At 40.2% G+C, this 18,074-nt stretch overlaps 1 protein-coding gene across 1 annotated transcript in view; it reads left to right on the forward strand.

Annotated features, from left to right (window-relative positions):
- The window catches only part of MAP10 (microtubule associated protein 10), a 58,749-nt gene extending 41,127 nt beyond the window's left edge, over positions 1-17,622 (forward strand). Inside the window, 1 exon segment of the mRNA XM_032608442.1 lies at positions 17,493-17,622. The gene's annotated coding sequence lies outside the window, so the exon portion shown is untranslated.
- Positions 17,623-18,074: the final 452 nt, after the last annotated feature.

Here is an 18,074-nt window from a genome sequence, read left to right on the forward strand (position 1 = left end):
ATTAAGAAAATGGTAATAGGAACACACATGTTCATAATCACCTTAAACGTGAATGGATTCGATGCTCCAACCAAAAGACACAGGCTCACTAATGGATCCAAAAACAGGACCCATATACTATCTACAGGACACCCACTTCAGACTTAGGGACACATACAGACTGAAAGTGAGGGGATGGAAAAAGATATTCCATGCGAATGGAAGTCAAAAGAAGGCTGGAGTAGCAATACTCATATCAGATAAAATAGACTTTAAAATAAACACTGTTACAAAAGGAAAGGAAGGACACTACATAATGATCAAGCGATCAATCCAAGAAGAAGATATAACAATTATAAATATATATGCACCCAACATAGGAGCACCTCAATACATAAGGCAAATGCTAAGAGCTACAAAAGAGGAAATCGACAGTAACACAATAATAGTGGGGGACTTTAACGCCTCACTTACACCGGTGGAGAGATCATCCAGACAGAAAATTAATAAGGAAACACAAGCTTTAAATGACACAATAGACCAGACAGATTTAGTTGACTTTTATAGGACATTCCATCCAAAAACAGTAGATTACATTTTCTTCTCAAGTGCTCCTGGAACATTCTCCAGGATAGATCACATCTTGAGTCACAAATCAAGCCTCAGTAAATTTAAGAAAATTGAAATCGTGTCAAGCATCTTTTCCGACCATGTTATGAGATTAGAAATAAATTACAGGGAAAAAAACCTAAGAATCAAAGAGGAAATCAAAAAATACCTAGAGACAAATGACAATGAAAACACGATGATCCAAAGCCTATGGGATGCAGCAAAAGCAGTTCTAAGAGGGAAGTTTATAGCTATACAATTCTACCTCAAGACACTAGAAAAATCTCAAATAAACAATCTAACCTTGCACCTAAAGGAAGTAGTGAAAGAAGAACAAACAAAACCCAAAGTTAGTAGAAGGAAACAAATCATAAAGATCAGAACAGAAATAAATGAAATAGAAACAAGGAAGACAGTAGCAAAGATCAATACAACTAAAAGCTGGTTCTTTGAGAATATAAACAAAATTGATAAACCTTTAGCCAGACTCATCAAGAAAAAGAGGGAGAGGACTCAAATCAATAAAATTAGAAATGAGAAAGGAGAAGTTACAACAGACACCACAGAAATACAAAGCATCCTAAGAGACTACTACAAGCAACTCTATGCCAATAAAATGGCCAACCTGAAAGAAATGGACAAATTCTTAGAAAGGTATAACCTTCCAAGACTGAACCAGGAAGAAATAGAAAATATGAACAGACCAATCACAAGTAATGAAATTGAAACTGTGATTAAAAATCTTCCAGCAAACAAAAGTCCAGGACTAGATGGCTTCACAGGTGAATTCTATTTAGAGAAGAGCTAACACCCATCCTTCTCAAACTCTTCCCAAAAAATTGTACAGAAAGGAACACTCCCAAACTCATTCTAAACCAGACAGATACCAAAACCAGACAGAAATACCCACAAAAAAGAAAGTTACAGAACAATATCGCTGATGAATGTAGATGCAAAAATCCTCAACAAAACACTAGCAAACAGAATCCAACAACACATTAAAAGGATCATACACCATGATCAAGTGGGATTTATCCCAGGAATGCAAGGATTCTTCAATATACGCAAATCAATCAATGTGATACAGCATATTAACAAATTGAAGAATAAAAACCATATGATCGTCTCAAAAGATGCAGAAAAAGCTTTTGACAAAATTCAACAGCGATTTATGATAAAAACTCTCCAGAAAGTGGGCACAGAGGGAAACTACCTCAACATAATAAAGGCCATATATGACAAACTCACAGCAAACATCATTCTCAATGGTGAAAAACTGAAAGCATTTCCACTAAGATCAAGAACAAGACAAGGATGTCCACCCTCACCAATATTCTTCAACATAGTTTTGGAAGTCTTAGCCACAGCAATCAAAGAAGAAAAAGAAATAAAAGAATCCAAATTGGAAAAGAAGAAGTAAAAATGTCACTGTTGAATAAAGACACAGACCTACTGGAGAACGGACTTGAGGATATGGGGAGGGGGAAGGGTGAGCTGTGACAGGGCGAGAGAGTCATGGACATATACACACTAACAAACGTAAGGTAGATAGCTAGTGGGAAGCAGCCGCATGGCACAGGGAGATCGGCTCGGTGCTTTGTGACCGCCTGGAGGGGTGGGATAGGGAGGGAGACGCAAGAGGGAAGAGATATGGGAACATATGTATATGTATAACTGATTCACTTTGTTATAAAGCAGAAACTAACACACCTTTGTAAAGCAATTATACCCCAATAAAGATGTTAAAAAATAATAAAAAATAATAAATTTCAAAAACAAAACACACACACACACACAAAAAAATGTCACTGTTTGCAGCTGACATAATACTATATATAGATAATCCTAAAAATGCCACCAGAAAACTACTAGAGCTAACCAATGAATTTGGTAAAGTTGCAGGATACAAAATTAATGCACAGAAATCTCTTGGATTCCTATATGCTAACAACAAAAGATCAGAAAGAGAAATGAAGGAAACAATCCCACTCACCACTGCAACAAAAAGAATAAAATACCTAGGAATAAACCTACCTCAGGAGGTAAAAGACCTGTACTCAGAAAACTATAAGACACTGATGAAAGAAACCAAAGATTACACAAACAGATGGAGAGATATACCACGTCTTTGGATTGGAAGAATCAATATTGTGAAAATGACTATACAAAGCAATCTACAGATTCAGTGCAATCCCTATCAAATTACCAATGTCACTTTTTACAGAACCTGAACAAAATATCTTAAAATTTGTATGGACATAAAAGAGCCCGAATAGCCAAAGCAATCTTGAGGGACAAAAAACATGGAGCGGGGGAAATCAGATTCCCTGACTTCAGACTATACTATGAAGGTACAGTAATCAAGACAATATGGTACTGGCACAAAACAGAAATATAGATCAATGGAACGGGATAGAAAGCCCAGAGATAAACCACACACCTATGGTCGACTAATCTATGACAAAGGAGGCGAGGATATACAGTGGAGAAACGACAGTCTCTTCAATAAGTGGTGCTGGGAAATCTGGACAGCTACATGGAAAAGAATGAAATTAGAATACTCCCTAACACCATACGCAAAAATAAACTCAAAATGGATTAGAGACCTAAATGTAAGACCGGGCACTATAAAACTCTTAGAGGAAAACATAGGAAGAACACTCTTCGACATTAATCACAGCAAGATCTTTTTTGGCCCATCTCCTAGAGTAATGGAAATAAAAACAAAAATAAATAAATGGGACCCAATGAAACTTAGCTTTTGCACGACGGAAACTATAAACAAGATGAAAACCCTCAGAATGGGAGAAAGTATTTGCAAACGAATCAATGGGCAAAGGATTAATCTCCAAAATATATAAACAGCTCATGCAGCTCAATATTAAAAAAACAAACAACCCAATCAAAAAATAGGCAGAAAAGACATCTCTCCAAGGAAGACATACAGATGACCAAGAGGCACATGAAAAGCTGCTCAACATCACTAACTATTAGAGAAATGCAAATCAAACCTACAATGAGGTATCACCTCACACCAGTTAGAATGGGCATCATCAGAAAATCTACAAACAATAAATGCTGGAGAGGGTGTGGAGAAAAGGCAACTCTCTTGCCCTGTTGGTGATAATATAAATTGATATAGCCACTATGGAGAACAGTATGGACTGTTTTTTTCTTAAAAAAACAGAAATAGAACTACCGTATGACCCAGCAATCCCACTACTGGGCATATACCCAGAGAAAACCATAATTCAAAAAGACACATGCACCCCAGTGTTCATTGCAGCACTATTTACAACAGCCAGGTCATGGAAGCAACCTAAATGCCAGTCGACAGATGAATGGATAAAGAAGATGTGGTACATATATACAATGGAATACTACTCAGCCATAAAAAGGAATGAAATTGGGTCATTTGTAGAGACATGGATGGACCTAGAGACTGTCATACAGAGTGAAGTAAGTCAGAAAGAGGAAAGTAAATATCGTATATTAACACATATATGTGGAGTCTAGAAAAATGGCACAGAAGAACCAGTTTGCAAGGCAGAAATAGAGACACAGATGTAGAGAACAAACCTATGGACACCCAGTGGGGCAAGTGGAGGGGGGGTGGGGGGTGGTGTGATGAATTGGGAGATTGGGATTGACATATATGCACTAATATGTATAAAATGGATAACTAATAAGAACCTGCTGCATAAAAAAATAAAATAAGATTTTTTTAAAAAAGCAAATTTCAGAAAAAGAAGAGTTAACAGAGATGAAGAATACCTTGGACAGACTCATCTGTAAATCAACACACAGGAGGAAATCATCTGTGTATTGAAGGGCAAGCCAGTAGGAACCACACCAACCAAAGGAGAAAAGAGGTTTAAAAAATGGTACATCCAAGGCCTGTAGGACAATATCAGACAATTTAATATATACATAACTAGAATCTCAGGAATAGAATAGAGAGAAGAAGAAGGTACATTTGAAGAGACAGTAGGTGAGAATTTTCCAAATCAAATGAAAGATAACAAATACTGAATCCAAAAAGCTTAGAAAAATCAAGCCGTATAAATACAGCACACACACACACACACACACACACACACACACACACACACACACACACAACTAGAAATGACATATTCAAATTGCCAAAAAACAAAACTAAAGAGAAAATTGTGAAAGCAGCCAAAGAAAACAAAGATGTATTAATTACATACAGAAGAACAAAGACAAGGATTACAGTAAATGTCTCATAAGAAGCTATGTAAAACAGAAGGCAATGGAATGATATTTTTAAAGTACTGAGAGGAACACTTGTCAACAAAGAAATAATGTATCCGGTAGAAAATACATTTTAAAAATTAAGAAAAAATAGAGATGTGTTCATACAAAACTTGAAAGAACTCATTAGAATCTCACCTTCCTTACATGAAATATTAAAGGAATTTCTTCAGGCAAAAGAAATATGGTACTATGCAGACACTTTGAGCTACACAAAGAAATGGGGAGAGCTGGAACTAATGAAAACGAAGACATAAAATTTATTTCTTTCTAGTTTAAATCACCCTAAAATATAGTTCACTGTTTAAAGGAAAAATAGTGGCAGTGTCTTGTGTGTTTATAGCATACAGAAGATAAAAAGTATGACCACAATAGCAGAAAAGATAGAAGAGAGGAACTGAAGCTATATAGTTGTGAGGCATTAATACTGCATGGGAAAAGTACAAAATGCTTAAAGGTGGAGTGTGATTAAATAATGATGTGTATTGGAACCCTAAGGCAACCACTGAGAAGTATTTAAATAGTAAGAAAAAATTGAATAAAAAATGATTATCTTGGGACTTCCCTGGTGGCACAGTGGTTGAGAATCTGCCTTCCAATGCAGGGGACATGGGTTTGAGCCCTGGTCCAGGAAGATCCCACATGCCACAGAGCAACTAAGCCTGTGCACGACAACTACTGAAGCCCATGCGCCTAGAGCCCATGCTCCACAACAAGAGAAGCCACTGCAATGAGAAGCCCGTGCACTGCAACAAAGAGTAGCCCCTGCTCACCGCAACTAGAGAGAGCCCGCACGCAGCAACGAAGACCCAACGCAGCCAAAAATAAAAATTAAATTAAATTAAAAAAAGATTATCTTTCTACTTCAAAAGCATGCAGAAAGAGGAAAAAGAGAGAAAAGAACAGCTATAACAAAAAAGATACTAAGATAGTAGATTGTCAGTTTTCAAAACACAGCTTTTTCATTTACTTGTTTCTCTGTTTTCATTCATTCACTTTTGATCTTATTTTCTTCTTTTGCTTGCTTCAGATTAAATTTTTTCTCCATTCTCTAATTTCTAATTTAGATTTAATAATTTAGAGTAATGATTTAGAGGCTTAAATCATTGATCGTAGACTTTTCTGCTTTTCTAAAATAAGCATTACTGCTATAAATTTCCCTAGAAGTCCTACTATAGCTACATCCCGAAAATTTGATACAGTGTGTTCTCACTCTTTTTCATTTCAAAATATTTTCTCATTTCCATTGTGACTTCCTTTTTGGGCATGAGAAGTGTGTTGTTTAATCCAGTTTTTCTCTTATATTCTTTCAACTGGACACAGACAAATGAAAATTGTCCTCAGAAATTTTATTTTGTAGTTATTGGTTTTGGTGGTTTTAAAATCATGGCAGCTAAAATGATTTATGAGAATTTTTGGTTTGTTTGCTTTTATTTTTTCTCACTATTATCCATTCTCTGCACAATAACCCCAGTGAACTGTTGAAAATGTAAATAAAGAGGTAGAACAGAGGCTAAAGAATATTTGTTAAGTGAATACGCAAATGAATGAATACATCATTTTGCTTCCTAAAACTTTTCATTGACTTCACTACACTTACAATAAAATCTAGACTTTTTATTTGGGCCTTTAAGTTTCTGCAGAATCTATCCTCTTCTGATATCATCTGTGCCCCTCCCCTTTCCAGCATCCTCTTACCCCTGCCCCACTTTGTTCACTTCTCCAGCAAAGGTTCTCATGCCTTGGCTCATGTAGACCCATAATATTTGTAGGGCATAGAGGGGTAAATAGAGTGTATTTACTTTAGCCCAGGCGTGTCCTCCAGCTCTTCACATGGATATATGTCATCTTAATACTTCATGTCTCAACTTAAATGGAATCTCCTCAGAGAGGCCATCTATGGCCATGTTATATAAAACACCTTTCCTATTCTTTGTTATCTATCTTGTTGATTTCTCCCTAAATGATGAACAAAGGCAATAATTCTTTTACTTTCTGTGTTTACTTGTTTATTCTGTTCCCCCATACCAAAATGTTAACTCCAAGAGAGCATGGGTCATGTCTTTCCTGCTGTGTAGGATTAAGTTGGTAATTTGGAACAGAAAGATTTATTATTATTGTTTTCTTTTCTTTTTTAACTTTATATTATGGAAATTCTAAACGTACATGAAAATGGAGAACAACATAATTATTCTCCATACCCATTACCCAGCTTCAACATAATTGATATATGGCCCATCTTTATCAATACCAACCTTCCCTTTCTCCAAGTGAATAACTTTAAGGCAAATCCCAGACATCATATTATTTTACCTATAAATGCATCAATACATAATGCTAGAGATAAGAACACATTTTTAACATGACCATAATACCATTATAACACGTAAAAAATTAATAAAAAATTTCTTAATATCATGTCATTTTCTGTAATTAATAGTTGGTTTGCTCGAATAAAGATCAAAGTCCACCACTGCATTTGGGTAACAAATGACTGTTTCCCCTCCCCTTGTTGTTTTTTAACTGCTGTTCATTTGTCAGAAAAAAAAAAAAAAAAAACCTGATCATCTATTTGATATACTTTTCTATGTACTGGATTTGAAAGGCTGTATCATTTTAATTCCACATATTTTTAAAACTTGAAACATAATTCATATGTCATAAAATTCACACTTCCAGGGTATATAACTGAGTTTTAGTATATTCACAAAATTGTGTAAATGTCCACATTATCTAATTGCAAAACTTTTTAGAAACCCAAATTGGGGCGTTCCCTGATGTCTAGCGGATTTGGCACTTTCACTGCCATGGCCTGGGTTCAATCCCGGGTCGGGAAACTGAGATCCCACAAGCTGCATGTAGCCTGGCCAAAAAAACAAAAACCTCTCCATCACCTCTCTCCCCAGTTGTGGGAACCACTAGCCTACTTTCTGCCTCTATATTACATATTCTGGACATTCATGTAAAAGAAATCATACAATATGTTGTTCTTTGGGACGGACTTCTTTCACTGAACATAAATTTTCAAGATTTAACTATGTTGCAGCATGTATCAGTACTTAATTCCTTGTTATAGCTGAATAATAATTAATTATAATTATATTTAAAAAAAATAAAACATTTTCATTGTGTGATAATTTTTGGTAACTGTCAAGCCATTCCCTCATTTATTTATTTAGCAAATACTTATTGAATAGTTAATCTGTGCCAGGCATTATGCTAAGTGCTGGGGACGTAGTGGTGACCAAGACAAGCACAGTCTCCTTCCCTCTTGGGAAGTAAACGACAACTCACATCCAAGCAGGAAATGAAAAGGGAACCACCAGAGCACTCCATTCACAGCCATTCTGGACAAGTAGAGGTACACTGCAGTAATGTCTCTAGAATATCTTCTGGCAGACAGCGAGCTCTTATACGAGGTGGAAAATATTTCCAAATAATTTCTCTGTGTTTCTCTCCTTTTTCTTGGTCACTTGGTGCCTCATTTCTCTGAGAATTCCAGAGTGCACTTTCAGGACCTTCTGTAGACCCTTTTCACTTTTCCCACCTTTTCTGTTTACTGTGTTTTTCCCCTTTTCCTCCAAGAAGAGCATGATGGGTGTTTCCTTATTTAAGTGGTTTGTTTCTTGAATATGGACAGCAGGGTAAGATGGAGGAATACATAAAGCCACCAAGGGGGTGGTACAATTTGGGAGACTCTGGGACTTCCCTTACTCATCAATTTCCGATATTTCGTACTTAGAGATTCTTGTCTCGGAAAGGTGTGTACTCTGGCTAGAGTGTAAATACCCCTGGGGAAATCATTGTTTTGAGTCTTATAAGTCCTTTCTATATTGGGGTGAGTGAGTTTATTTAATTCTTTTCTGAGAATAGGTTTTGGATGCGAAAGATAGAAAAACTGTGAGCAGGAGGTAACTGCAGTTATTGGGAGAGGAGGCAGAGAAGGGAGATGGATGTTACTGCCATTACAAAGGAGAAGCAAGTCAGCCTTTCAAGCTGAACTAAATTAACTTTACTTTCAGACTATATTGCTAAGTTCCTTTAATATACCCTGTAAACATGACATTAACAATTAAATTAGCCTAATCATAAGTACTCAAATTCCACTGACTATAACACTTGGGATAGAATGACACTGGGGTTACATGAAAATATTTGGAATTCCTCTGTGCATATTCAGGGCCCCTTATGTATTCCTTCCTGCAAATCCCTTTCCATCCCAATCTTAAGGGTGAGAATTCCTGGCATTCTGAATACAGAGTACTAAAGTCAGCAGACCCAAAATCAATATTTAAGAAGAACATAAAAAGATTTTGGAATGATCAAAGGAGAATTAAAATTTAGCGACAGATTACTTGTTAAAATATGATACACTCGGCATACACTCGGCCCTTCTGTGTCAATTCTGGCCTCACACACACGAACCTAGATGTTTCTGTACAGATATTCTCACTGTGCTCAATAATACAGCTCAGGTTTGAATCATTCATTATTATTTACTTTCAGTAGGACAGTTTTAATCATTTTTGTCAATTTCAACTGATTCATTTCAGTGATAGATTTTACACTCATATTAAACAATAAGGTTTTTAATATGAAAGAAATGCCTTAAATGAACCCAGCCTTTAAATGAATAGCAGTTGTGTGAAATTGTGTGTGATACCATCCTATATAAAATATGTGGACATAACAAGTACAGACCATCTGTTAAACTGGCATCTTGCTTGTACAGGAATGAAATTTCAATTAAGTTTTATTATGAGGAAGTGTAAATGACAGATCCCATACGGAAGTCCATAGCCAGTAAACTGTCTAAATAAAGAGTGGGATGTCATATAGTTAATGAGTTGGATCAGGTTCCCTGATTACAGACTTTGTAAATAATGTGTTTGTCCACCAGGTCTTGGAAACGAAACGAGCACTGCTGGTAAGCATGGCAGTTGTTTTTAAAGTGATACCCATATGGAAGGTAAATTAGAATGGCTGTGCGACACAGCCCAGAGCTGTCTGATTAATGTTGATTCACCACTTTAGCTGGAGAGACTGAATTAAATCATGCATTTGATAAAAGGATGATTTGCAAGGGCGGGAACACAAATCATATCTCAACAGTCTCTAATAAATTTTGATTTGCTGGGAGTCATGTATCCATTTCCTGAAGACCAGTTCACAGCTCTGAGGAAGTGATGTCATGATCCAACAGTGGTTTGACTGTGGTCGAATCGTTCCAGGAGGGCGAACATTGGACACTCTCAGCAAGTCTCAGGACCAGGTCTGGATTATGAATGGGAGAGCAAATGGGCTTGTGGTTTTTAGTAGTGAAATGTGTCTCATCACTCAACAAGCAAAGTCCTCATTTCCTAATCTGTCACCATTATTAATGTCTATTATTGTTGCAGATAGTCAAGAAAAAAGAAATCACACTAAAATTCTGCTTGTTCAAGTAGTAACTTGGAGAGTTGTCAAAAAGAAGTCTAATTTTCATTCCCATAAAATAAGCTAAAAATAATCTCAAGCCATTTCTTTTCCATGCACTTCTGAAAAACATATAATTAAGTAGAGCGGTAATTCATCATAGAAGGCATAACCTACAGCTGGGACCCTTGGAAAGTTATTCGAACTCTTCCCGGACTTTTGTTGAGTAATGTCTGTGTGATTCAGTAGCCAGAATCCAAGCGCTGGATGGGACATACCAGAGGCATCTGCAACCTGGGTGACCTGTCCCCTCCGGGCCTGGATTCTGAATGGATATCATATCCCAGAAAGTAAAGTCTCCAGTGACTTCTACTGTTAATTCAAGCTTTTCTAGCTCTTAATGAAGAGTGGCTTTTTCTCTTTTGTTTTGGTATTGCCTTTTAAAAAAGAATGGGCAGGGCTTCCCTGGTGCCGCAGTGGTTGAGAGTCTGCCTGCTGATGCAGGGGACACGGGTTCGTGTCCCGGTCCGGGAAGATCCCACATGCCGTGGAGCAGCTAGGCCCGTGAGCCGTGGCCGCTGAGCCTGCGTGTCCGGAGCCTGTGCTCCGCAACAGGAGAGGCCACAACGGTGAGAGGCCAGCGTAAGAATGGGTAGATGACAAGAACAAGGAAAGTAAACTTTTACTTGGATCGAGACTAAGTCTACATTTTCTTGGAGGTGAGGTAGAAAAATTGTACACTATGTACATGGCCCTAAGGCCATGACTAGTATTGGGGTGCACCAGAGGCAGGTGTCAAGATTGCAGATGAGTTCTGACGAATTTTTAAGAATTTTTTTATGGTGATGTACTTTACAAAGAGTGAAATACACATATCTTAAGTCTACAGTTCAGTCATTTTTGACAAACGATACACCCGTGTAATTCACACCCCTGTCAATATAGAGGATATTTCTATCACACCAGGAAGTTTTCTTGTGCCCTTTTCCAGTCACTCCCTCTGCGGCCCCCTCCCAGGCAACCACCGATCTGATCTGACCAGTGCAGACTCATTTTTCCTATGGTAGAATGCCATGTAAATGAAGTCATACAGCTGTACTCTTGTGTGAGGCTTCTTCATGAAGAAGGCTTTCCTTCTACGGAAGAGGTTTTAGGGGTTAATCCACGTTCCACGTAGCACGTAACAGTCGTTCTCTCCTTTCTATGGATGAGGAATGTATTCTGCTCTGTAAAAATAAACCAATAGTTCATCTATTTTTCTATTAATGGACACTTGCTGTTTCTAGTTTGGAGCTATTATGAGTATAGAAGCTATGAGTAGCCTTTTATAAGATTTTTATGGATGTTTTATTGCTGCTGGATTAATATCTAGGAGTGGGATTACTGGGTTATGGGGTAAATGTATGTTTAACTTTCTAAGGAGTTTCCAGTGTTCAAATTGATTGTACCGTTTTACATACGCACAATTTCTCCATATCCTCACTGTTTGATGTTTTTATTTTAGTCTCTCAAATAAGGAGGTAGACGTTGAGTTACTTTCAATGCACTAAACAACAGGAACGACTCAAGAGGTCTAAGGTCTAGAGACTGAAAATAAAGAACCTAGATTTGAAGTTTGCACCAGCCCTTTAGGAGTCAAGCCCTTGAAGGCCACCGCTGTGAAACAGTAAGACTTGGTTCATGAGAAGAGGTCTAGAGTGTCCAACCACATAAGTCAGATGCCCAGAAGTCATCTCATACCCCTTTTCTTCACTTCCCTCTCCCGGCATCTCTCTGGACCCCAAGTCCTGTTAACTCTTCCTCCTTCGTGTCTCCATCTTCAGTTTCCAGTGATCCCTTCCCGGCTTTCGTGCGTTATTCTGGTTTCCTCATCACCTGACCTGTGCCCTGAGAGTGAACTTTCTAAAACGCACATCTCCTCGTGACACTTTCCTGTTTGAAGTCCTTCGATGGCTTCTCATTTCCTTTAAGATTAGAATAACAACTGATAGGTGATAAGGGATCGTGATGTGCCAGGCACTGTGTTTTTAATCTTTTATCATTTTACATTGCTGTGATAACTCTTTGAAACAAGGATTCATATTAGTCCTACGTACATATGATTAAACTAATGCTTAGAGAATGTAAGTATCTTTCCAGAGCCATGCATCAAATCCATGATGGGAATCCAAACCAGATGCATTAGACTCCCAAGCCTGAGACCGTAACCCATGTGGCATGATGAAATAAAACTTCCAGGCAGGGACTTCTGCTTCTGGAGGGCAGTGTGAGGAGCTCTATGGGCCCACCCCCCAGGGAAACAAGCCAAACTGGGAACATCATTTTTTTAGAAAACCAAGCCATTTAAAGTTTCTGAAAACTTTCCTAAGAGCATACAGCAAGTAAACATTTACTCAAGAAAATCTACTAAAACTCGGTGAGAACAGCAAGAGTGTTCTCTTGTGGTGTTTGAACAACAGCCCACTTTTTCCCTCTCCCTCACCCGCACTCAGCTCAGTCTGATAGAATCTCCTCTCCACGTAGGTTGTGGCCAAAAAGACACAGCTCCTTCTCCCCTCAGCTCCAGTCAAGGGTGACCTGCCGCTGGGAGGGGCAGACTGTGGCCATTCGTCATCTCCTCCAACTGCATGTTGAAGAGGTTAAATTCCTGGTGAGTGTGGCTGAGAATCTGGGGCTTACCTTCCTCCACTGAGGGTCCACACTCAGAGAATGGACGCTCTACCCTAGGCAGGGCAGACTGAAAATCCTGGGGCCCTGACTGTCTCACCCCACCTTGATAATAAAGATTCTACATCAGGAGGGGAAAGTCAGGAAGACCAGAGAGCTCTCCCAGCCAGCATGCAGAGTAGCGGCTTAGATGTTTTGTCCATGGGGAGAAGCAAGCAGTAAGAAGAGAACTCTAAAGCTCTCCAAAGGAACTGACTTCATTTGTGGGAAGTTCAAGCCTAAGGGTGGTGTCGAAAACAGTAATAGCTCCTCTTGAGTAAGGGCAGCAAGCTAGATCAGGCCGGCCGGTTCACCAGAGCTGGCCTGAAATAAACTTTGCTTCAAGGTCTTGGGATGGGTTGTGGAGGTTAGGTTGGCCAGAACAGCAACGATTTCACCCATCTCAAATCTCAGATTACCACAAGAACAGAGTCTGACTGCCCTGGCCTAGTTTGTATTCTATCCTTGGTCAGAATAGAGCAGAAATCCTTGGTCAACAGGACTGCATACAATGGCGCAGGTATTCTCTAGAGGAAAATCAGAAAGGAAAGGGACAGTGCATGGGAAAATCCAAAACATTCTCTAAGGACCTAAGTTGAAGTGACCGGGTTAAGAGGCAACCCTTGGAAGGATGTCTTTGAGCATCTAGAGGGTGGATTGGAAGAAATAGTGATGGTAAGATATAATCAGGGTTTTTTTTTTTCATTCAAAAACACTGAATATCTTTTATGTGCTATGCATTGGCTTGAAAATGTGAGTGTAGAATGATAGCCATTTCTGTTTTGAATTTACACTTGTGTGTCAAAGACTGTGTGTAATGTGCTGGAATTTTAGCTTTTGGCTAATTCGTTGGAAGACCCATTACTTTTCTTAGTGAAACTGATAGAGGTTTTTAATGTTTCAGTTAAAGGACATTGATAATTCTAGGTATCTCAACCCAAACACATTTCTGGAGAATGCTAAAATTCTAGGGATGGAATATGAGATGTCATTAAAAACTGCATTTTATTTTTACTGTTTATTATTCATTTTCAGGTTTTGCTAAATAAATTTCTTTCCTCCTTCCTTTTCTTCCTTCCTTTCTTTCTTTATCCCTTTCTTTCTTTCTTTCTTTTCCTTCCTTCCAATATTTCCCCCATATTTGGTAAACAAAACCAGTATTATGCAGCAGTCAACTGCCTAGAAATCCTTCAGCCTCAGAAGCAGAAAGGAGTGGAGACATGTGCAGTGGATGGGACTGGGAACTTATTACTTGAATAGCTGTATATAGAAGGGGAGAAAGTCGTCCCTAATCATGGTTGGCAAGGAGACTCGAGGGAACAGCTGGGTTGAGAGCAGGTTATCTCCAGGAATTTTCTCCACCTCTCTTTATGGGCAGGCAGAAGAATATTTCCATAAGTGTTGGAGGCTGTTGAAAGTTATAAAAGATCCCTGTGTGAAGAGAAATGCTCTGTGGGTTAGATGAAAAGGTCAACGAGCCTGGGAAATCATGAATTAATTTTGGTGAACCAATTTGAAGAGAAGTATTTTTAAATGGCAGAAAGTGAGCGAGACTGAAATAGAAAATAATATAGTACAATAGAGAACTGTGAATTGAGCTATAAAGATTTAATTTTGATTAATATATAATTAGATACAATTCAGAATGTAATGATTACTATAGGATTAGGTATCTTATTTTCCGTTCTGTTTTGACCATGCAAGCCCAGTCTTGAATTGCAAGCGCAGATATGGATTGTTTAGTCAATACCAAAAACCTGGACAAGTGTACCCAGATGGCACAGGATTTTACTGAAAAATGCTAAAGGACTGTAGTTCTATCATCTTCTGCTTTTGTTCTGTTGGGACGGATTTGAGGGTGTTTGCCAATATCGTCAGAAATCACTTGTAATGGCATCGTGGGGGGAGCGATCATGCTCAAGGGGGAACGTGCCGGCTGTAACGTGCTGGATCAGCAGGCTGCCCCAACACCTGGGAATCCTCGTTCTGGAAGGATGACTTAAGGCAGGGTTTCCACATTCCACTGCATGTTACAATCACCTGGGGAGCTTTTACACCTGTCAGTGCCCGGGACCCACGCTACACCAATTACATAGCATCTTTGGGGATCAGGCGTATCTCTTTTCTCAAACGTCTCTAGGTTATTGCGGCTTACAGAAAGAGTTCAGAACCATGGCCTTGGGAGAAGCAGGACAGCAAATAAAACTGCCTGTAGAACTGACAGTGATAAAAGAACAGAGATGAGACTAGTGGAAAAGGTGGCCAGAGAAAATCAACACAAGGGAGGACATGATGGGTTTCAGACTGAATAGCCAAAGAATGCTCACATTTTGTCCAAAGTGGGCAAGAGAGCTAGAACATTCCTCTTTCCAACACCCTGAAGCCCAGAGACACAACAAAGGAGCTGGAATATGGTTGGAGTTCCTTGAGCAGAGGGGATTCCTAAGAAACGTCAAACCACAGTGGACAATGGTTCCTTCAGACAAAGATCTTGAGAATCTTGTTAATTTCAAAGAACACAAACAAATCCAAAAACGAGAGAAGTTTTGAAGAACAAAGATTTCTTCCCCAGGGTAGCAATGGCTAACAGGCGTGCAGACCACGTTCTTCCTGCAGGAGGTTACCAGGAGGCCGGTGGAGCCCAGTTCAACAAGAAAACGTTAGTAACAGGAGAGACTCCAGTGGTTGCCATCTTCAAAAGGCATTTATGAACTCAACCTGGCATTCCAACTATGGCTGCCAGATCAATAACCAGACACCCAGATAAATGTGGACTTTGCGTAAACGATGAAGAACTTTTTAGAATTGCATAGGGCATATTTATACTAAAAATGTATGCATTGTTTGCCTAAAATTCAAATTTAACTGGGCCTCCTCTACTTTAATTTGCTAAATCTGGCAACTCTTATTCCCAGTGATTCTCTAGTAATATTTTCTAAAGTGCTAGTCTTGGAGGTGGGAAATGGCTGAGTAATGGAACCAGACTCGGCAGGGTGCCCAGATGAATGGAACCAGCTGAGTATATGGTGGTCTGATGGGAAAGACAGACTGTCCACTAGGTACAGCCATCAGTGTTCACTGTGAGCACATGGTTCAAATGGTTTCCAACAGAGATGCCAGTCTCCTAATAAGAAGTGCTCACGGGGGCAGAGTCAAGATGGCGTACGAGGAGGACACGGAATTCGTGTCTCCGCACAACTAGGGCACCTACCCAGCACCGGTGGGGGACCACGGACACCTAAGGGGACGGGAGGAACACCCAGCGACTGGGTAGGATGCGGGGTGCAGAGAGAGTGAAGGGGGAAGAGAAGTGGAGGTGGGATGGGACTGGCACCCCTGAGGGGTGGCTGGGGGAAGAGAAGGGATCCCACTCCCGAAGGGGGAAATTGGGGGACCATTGGGAGGGCAGAGGATCAAAAGGGAGCGTGGGCAGGTTTCCCCTGCCCACTTGGGCCCCCAGAAACCTGCTGAGATCCCCGGGTCTGATCCTCTGCCCACCGAGGCCGCGCGGGTCCTGAGGGAGTGGGATGGACGGAAGGAAGGGGGATCAACAATAAAGACCGGATCTCCCGGACCAGCACCCCTGAGGGCCAGCTGAGGGAGGGGAGGAGTTCCTACACCCAGCGGGACCCACCCACGCTTAGGGGTCCAGTGACTATGGGGGAGGCCCTGGGGGAGACGGTGGGGGAGGGGCGCAAAGGAACGGAGGGGAACGGGGCCAGGGCTTTCCCTGTCCACTTAGGCACCAGGGAACGTGTTGGGCTCCAGGGCCTAATCCTCTGCCCTCGGAGCCTCCCTCCTGCCATGCAGAGCCCAAGCCCCGCCCCTATCCCCCCACCCAGGGCCCCACCTCTACACGCGGAGACCCCCTCCAACGAGCTGGGCCTAAAACCCACCCACACACCCTCACCCAGGGCCCTGCCTCCAAACTCCGGAACTCCACACTCCGGAGGCCGTCCTTCCACATGCTAGCTCTCGCAGGTCCTAAGCAGAGGCCCCGCCCCACACTTGAACGTCGCCCCGCCTAGGCCCCGCCCCACACTGAAACGTCACGCCCCCCCACCCGCCTAGGTCCTGCTGCACCCTAAACCCCACCCCTGCCTAAGTTCCACCCCTTGCCTAAACCCCACCCCTATAGCCAAGGCTTTTTTTTTTTTTTTCTTTTTTCCTCTTTTAGGTTGGGGTTCTGTTTTACCTTGTTGATTCATTATTGTTGATTCTTTTATATTTTTATTTTTCCTAATAAATCTTTTGTTTTCCTAATTTTATTTTATTCTTTATACTTTGTTAGTGATCTCTCCTTTTGGCTTGTTCACCCACCCCCTTTTTATTTCTTTTTTCTGTTGTGGTTTTATTCTACCTTGTTGCAGTTGTTTCAATTATAGTTTTATTTTTCCTAATATATTTTTTATCTTTCTAATTTTATTTTGTTTTTAATTCTTTGATATTTTACTGCTCCTTTTTTCTTTCTTTCTTCCTTTTTATTTTTTTACCCTGCGACGAAGCTTGCAGGATCTTTGTGCCCAAGCCAGAGGTCGAGCCCGAGCTCCTGTGGTGGGAGTTCCGAGTCCAAACTGCTGGACTAACAGAGAACCTCAGACCCCAGGGAATATCAGTCGGAGTAAGGCCACCCAGAGGTCCTCATCTCAGCACCAAAACCCAGCTCTGTCCAACTGCCTGCAAACTCCAGTGCTGGACGTCTCAGGCCAAACAACCAGTAAGACAGAATACAGCACCACACATCAAAAAAAAGAAAAAAAATATTAAACGACAAAAAAATATGTTACAGACCAAGGAGCAAGGTAAAAACCTACAAGACCAAACAAATGAAGACAAAATAGGCAACCTACCTGAAAAACAATTCAGAGTACTGATAGTAAAGATAATCCAAACCTCAGAAACAGAATGGAGAAAATACAAGAAACATTTAACAAGGATCTATGAGAACTAAAGAGCAAACAACCAGTGATGAACAACACAATTACTGAAATTAAGAATACTCTAGGGCTTCCCTGGTGGTGCAGTGGTTGGGAGTCCGCCTGCTGATGCAGGGGACGCAGGTTCATGCCCTGGTCCAGGAAGATCCC

The sequence above is a fragment of the Phocoena sinus genome, chromosome 16, assembly GCF_008692025.1.
Source record: "Phocoena sinus isolate mPhoSin1 chromosome 16, mPhoSin1.pri, whole genome shotgun sequence".
Lineage (NCBI taxonomy): Eukaryota > Metazoa > Chordata > Mammalia > Artiodactyla > Phocoenidae > Phocoena > Phocoena sinus.